Source organism: Gossypium arboreum, chromosome 2, assembly GCF_025698485.1.
Source record: "Gossypium arboreum isolate Shixiya-1 chromosome 2, ASM2569848v2, whole genome shotgun sequence".
Classification (NCBI taxonomy): domain Eukaryota; kingdom Viridiplantae; phylum Streptophyta; class Magnoliopsida; order Malvales; family Malvaceae; genus Gossypium; species Gossypium arboreum.
This window is the reverse complement of record NC_069071.1, coordinates 103065772-103072128: the sequence shown is the minus strand read 5'-3', so window position 1 is coordinate 103072128 and position 6357 is coordinate 103065772. Positions and strand designations below refer to the sequence as shown.

The 6357-nt window shown below is 33.2% G+C and overlaps 1 non-coding gene across 1 annotated transcript; it reads left to right on the top strand.

Annotated features, from left to right (window-relative positions):
• Positions 1-1852: 1852 nt before the first annotated feature.
• LOC128290044 (small nucleolar RNA R71) lies at positions 1853-1959 on the top strand. Its single transcript, XR_008279685.1, has one exon. It is a non-coding gene; the product is annotated as a small nucleolar RNA R71 (small nucleolar RNA).
• Positions 1960-6357: the final 4398 nt, after the last annotated feature.

The window sequence follows — 6357 nt, the reverse complement described above, 5'->3', positions numbered from 1 at the left end:
ACCATATGGAAAATACTGAGTACCGTGAGAGAAATTTCTTCATTAGGTTCAGAAGTGGCAATGCGAGGGTCTACTGCATCTAGTAGTACTTTGTCTCTAACCTTAAGTTGATTTGGTGCGTCATTGAGCTCGTCATGGTGTGGTTTCGGTTTATCGGGTGTTCTCAGTTTCTGTATCTACCATTCATCTAGCTCCTCGATTTATAGCCTTCGTTTTTCATAGATAGGTCCTTTGATGTTGCTTGAACATTGCTCGTGTAGGTTCTTCGAACTTATTTCCTAAAAAGTAGGTTGCACCACATGGTCAGTTTTAGCAGAATGGTTTATACAACCACCTTCAATTTTCGATATGTTACTCGAATTATGAGCTTGAAGGGTTATTGTTTCGTCTCCCACACGAAGTGTGAGTTCACCTGTGCCAACATCAATAATGGTCCTAGCATTTGCTAAAAAGGGTCGTCCTAAAATCAGAGGTGCGTTACTGTCCTCTTCCATGTCTAGAATAACAAAGTCTACTGGGTATATAAATTTATCGATCTTAACAAGAACATCTTCAATGATACCCCTAGGAAATCTAATGGTTTTTTCAACCAATTGAATACTCATCCTAGTTTGTTTGGGTTTCCTAAGACCTAGTTGTTTAAACATTTTATAAGGCATAACATTAATGCTTGTCCCTAAGTCAGCCAATGCATTATGAACATCTAAACTACCAATTAAACAAGGAATCGTAAAACTCCCTGGGTCTTTCAATTTGTTGGGTAGCTTATTCTGTAGAATGGTTAAGCAAATTGCATTCAACTCCACATACGACGCCTCATCCAACTTTTGTTTATTTGTTAAAAGCTCCTTTAAGAATTTGACTGCGTTTGGCATCTGCAAAAGAGCTTCAATAAACGGTAAGTTAATATGTAATTTTTTTAATGATTTAAGGAATTTACCGAATTGTTCTTCTGCGCGGTCATTCCTTGTCGCGTTTGGGATGGCACATGAGGTTTGTATTCTCTACTTACCAGTTTCTGGTCATTGTGGTTCACCTCACCCTTACCTTTACTTACCACAGTTTCTTACCTCGGTTCTGGTTTAGGTGAAACTAACCCTTCCTCATCTTGAATGGTAATTGCATTGATTTGCTCCATTCGGTTAGATTCAGTGTTACTCGATAAGCTACCTTGTGGTCGTTCAGATATCAATTTAGCGAGCTGACCTATCTGAGTTTCGAGCTCTTGGATCGATGCTTGTTGATTCTTAAGTGCTGTCTCGGTATTCGAAAACTAGTTTTTGACACTGAGATTAATTTTGTTAGCATCTCCTCAAGGTTCGTCTTTTTCTCTTGTTGGTAAGGTGGTTGTTGGAAGCCTGAAGGTGGTGGTCTCTGATTCCCTTGGCCTCCCCATGAGAAATTTGGGTAGTTCCTCCAAGCTGCATTGTAAATATTACTATAAGGGTTATTTTAAGATCAAAGATTATTACCCATGTAATTTAACTGCTTGTTCTCCATGTTGTGGCCATAGGATGGGTAATTTGAATTGCTTGATCCACCTCCACTTGCTTCACACTGCATTGCTGGGTGAACTTGTGAAGAACCAAGAAAATTGTCAATCTTTTTGTTCAAAAGTTCTACCTGATTAAAGAGCAAGGTGACCGAATCGACGTTCAAAATGCCGGCTGTTTTCGCTGGCTTTGTCCTCATGACTTGCCACTGATAGTTATTCAGTGACATCTCTTTTATAAATTCATAAGCATCTTCAGGTGTCTTATTATTGATAGTTCCACCAATGGCTGAGTCAATCATCAGCCGAGTCGAAGGATTTAGGCCATTATGAAACGTTTAAACCTGTAGCCAGAGTGGTAACCCATGGTGAGGGCATCTTCGTAAAAGGTCATTGTATCTCTCCCATGCATCGTAGAGTGTTTCTAAATCCATCTGCACAAAAGAGGAGATATCATTACGTAATTTGACTATTTTAGCCGGCGAAAAATATTTTAATAAAAACTTTTCGGTCATTTGTTCCCAAGTAGTGATTGACCTTCGTGGTAACGAGTTCAACCATTATTTAGCATTATTTCTCAATGAAAAGGGAAACAACCGAAGGCGAATAGTGTCATCAGAAATGCCTTTAATTTTAAATGTATCGCAAAACTCTAGGAAATTTACCAAGTGAGGGTTGGGATCTTCGTCCTGCAAACCATCAAACCAAACAAATTGCTGTATCATTTGATTGGTGTTGGGGTTCAGTTCAAAAGTATTTGCAGCAACAGCAGGCCTAACTATGCTCGATTCAGTTCCTGTTAAAGAAGGTTTAGCATAATCTTACATAGTGCGTAGAGTAGGATTCTAATTTACTGGATTAGCAGCAATAGCAGGAGGTAGTGAATTTTCTTAGTTTTCAGCCATCTCCTCGGTTGTGGTTGAAGTATTGTCCTCTTGCTCGTCCTCTGTGTATCTTAGGCTTTACCTTATTTCTCTTCAATTTTTACGAACTGTGCAGTCAATCTCACTGTCAAAAAGTAGTGGTCCTGACAGGTTTCTTCTGGTCATAAACTAGAAAAACCTGTCAAAAGAAAATAAATGAAGAATTAGAAAAGAAAATAAAAATTTAAATTGCAATAAAAGTAAAATGGCTAAAGTAATAAAAATCGAGTGTTCCTAATATCTTAGTTCCCCAGCAACGGCGCCAAAAACTTGATACGTGATATTCGCAACAGGTTTTAAAGATTTATAATGAATCGTTCTTAAAACTAACTTATTATCATGATTAAGGAAAGTGTACCTATCGAACAGTAGTATAGTTCAGCAAGACCGGATTGTTAAACCCAAAGGAACCACGAGTACTAGTATTTGCTTTCTTTTTATTATCTAGCCTAAAAATTAAGAGGTTTGGTTATCTAAACTAATAACTAAACTAAGAATGCACAGAAAGAAAATTTTGGAGAATAATTTTGGGGAAATTCAATTGATTCAGACAATACCTAAGGAAAAATCTACCTAGACTTCACTTGTTATTCAACTCTGAATCAGACGATTTATTCATTTGATTTGATCCGTAGAAATCCCTAAGTTAGATTATTATTCTCTCAAGACTAATAACGTCTAACCCTAGGTTGAATAATTGAAATCTCTTTCTAATTAACACCCTAGAATTGCATTAACTCGATCTATGGATCCCCTTATTAAGTTTCACCCTAATCTGAAAAAATCTTGTCACCCTATCTCTAGGCGCGCAATCAACTCCGCTTAATTATGACAATTTTACTCTTAGGCAGGGTCTATTCCTCCTCTAAATAAAAGCATTAACTTGAATCAATATCCTGAAATATTAAAACAAGAATTAAAAACACATAATTAAGAACAACTCAAATATTTATCATACAATTTAGATAATAATAACAAGATACGTCTTAGGTTTCATTCCCCTTAGGTATTTAGGGGGTTTAGTTCATACTTATGAAAGAAAACATCTCAAAAGTATAAAGATAACAAAACATAAGAAAACCCAAAACTCCTGAAGGAACTTGAAGGGAGATCTTTAGTCTTAATGATGAATCTGGCTCCTGAAATGGATCAATCGGCTTTCCTTGAGTAATTCCTTGCTTTCTACTCTGCGTGCCGTTCCTAAGTGCCTCTTCAGGTGTTTAAATAGGCTTTAGAATGCCTAAGAGCCCTCAAAATTGGCCTTTTTCCGAATAGGGTTATACTTGGGCTCGGCAGGGATACGCTCGTGTACGATTACTCCAGCCCGTGGTCAAGGCTGTTGAATAGGCACGGGCGTGTAGTCTACCCGTGTAAGTCGTAGTTCGATCTTGCCAAAGGGACATGGCCGTGTGACACGCCCGTGTGAGGAAGTCTAGGCTATGTTGATTTCCCACGTGGGTCTATTTTCTCCGTTTTTGGCTCGTTTCTCTCTCTTTTTACTCTCCTATCATCACTTAAGTATAAAACATGAAATTAAAGGATTAGGAGCATCGAATTCACCAAATCTAAGGAGAAATCATGCGTAAATGCGCTAAACATGGGATAAAAATATGTATAAATTATGGTTTATCACTTAGAAACTTCAAACGAGAAATTTTTGCTCTTTTTTTAGGGTCGCTCCAATGTTTAAACATTCTATTTGTAGACCTAATGGCAATTAAATAGGTGCTTAAGATTTCTGTGAAAACAGGTTGGCATGTCAAGGTTAATTTGGCGATTGAATCAAACTATTCTATTGTTGTCTCTTGGATTAAGAAACCTTTATGTAGGGCTAAGCAAAGAAATCGAGAAAACCAAAAAATCACTTCAAACCAATGTATTCGGTTAGTTTTGGGTTGGCGTTATCACCTAAACCGCACAATTCAATTCGGGTTCGGTTTTTCCACATGGAATCTGTTTTATCCAAATCAAACCAAATGAAAAAAAAATGTATGTTTAAAGGAATAGTCCTATTAGAATAATAAATTGACCACTTCAATATCTATATGTTCTAAATTATTTAAACCTATTATTATTATTATAAACAACAACAATAACTAGATAGAATCATACAAAAGATAAGTTATGAAAATATTTCATTAAAAAGTTATAGAAGTGTAGTTTTATATTAGAGTAAGTGAATAATTTCTTAAATATAATAATTATAATTATAAGCATAATTTATTAAATTTTATAATAATTTATTTATAAAAGAAACAACTTTTCACAATTATATATGTTTAGGTATGAATTTAATCAATTATGTGGCATATTGTAATCACTTAGTTATAACTAATAAAACTAATTAAGAAAATGACACAGAAAAAAATTAGGTATATTGATGATTTATGTATTAGCTTGCCTTTTAACTTTGAATAATTTATCAACTTAATAACTTAACTTAAAATGATTTTTAAATAGCCTTATTGATGATTATGATATTAATTTAATTATTTAATTCACTTGATAAATATATAAATGAATCTAAAAAATCAAGAATTGCAATATTAAATTTTTTTCGGACCCAAAACAAAATGATATTGTTTTTTAACAAAGTCCAAATTTGATAAAACCGCCAAATTGAACCGAACTGAACCAGATCACGATTATCAATTTTTAGTATTTCAATTTTTATCTTATATGATTTTGAGTTTCAAAAATGAAAAATGGAATGAAACAGTTAGATTCAATTTTTATCCAAAATTTGAACCGAAAACACCCCTACCTTTACGACCCTAGAACATGTGAAAAATCTCCCATGTAGTTGATAGGAAGAGACTGGAAATAGATACTGTTTCTTTCTTACATGTGCAATGAGAAACAAGTGGAGTGGCTTATACTCTTGCAAATGGAGGGATTAATTGCGAGGGTAGTAAAAAAATTGTTTTGGAAAGGTAGAAATTAAATTGTATATTTATATGATAGTAAAAATATAATTTTATTATTTTAATAGTTTATATTTTTATAATTTTATAATTTTAAAAGATTAAATTAACTTTTATTATTTTAGGGCTAAAGTATAATTTTACTATTACTAATTTAAAATTTTATAAATTATAAAAGTGTGTAAATGAAAAAAAATTATTTTAGAGGAGAGCCGGAACCTCCCAACCGGGCCCTGAATCTGCCATTAATTAATTGTTATTCTAAGTTTAGAGCATAGTTTTAATGTTTTCAACTACTTTATTTTCAAATGGTTTATGTGTTATTTTCTCTTTAATATTTTTGATGTATTATGTTGTTTAAGTTTGATGCGTGTTTTTTAGATATTTGTTTGCTGTTTGTGCTTGTTTTTTAAGACTTGAATTTTGACACTAATATATTGATTTAACAATTTTGGGTTCTTTAAAAATAATATTTTCTCGTATTAAAATTTTTAAATAATAATAATTTAATATTTTCAACATTACCATTCGACCATTTTTGTTAACTGCAAGTTAATATCAATCATTAAACCCATTTAAAAATGAAATATTTTATTAAAAAGGAAAATTGTTAAAAATAAAAATGGAAAGGAAAGTTAAGAGGCATGGATTGAAGCAGAAAAGATGGGACATGATTCATTTTTATTGCCAAATAATTTAAAGTCAACAAATATGATATATTTTGATGTCATACTTAGAACTTATTCAGTTCAGTTTCCATTAGGGGAATGTTTCATATGGGCACAAGGATCAAATTATAAAATTGATTTTCGTTTTCACCATTTAAGTATTACCCTTGGCTTTATTATCTTAAATTGCTAATCATCAATATCATTGATGGCGTGTTTGGGTTGTTGATTCTTGAAAACTGGATCGTTATGCTTTACATATTATTTTCTTAATATTAAATTTGCATGTGGAGCAATTGATTGGAATGTATTCACATTATGCTTAAGTAAGATGGCTTGTGATGTGCCAG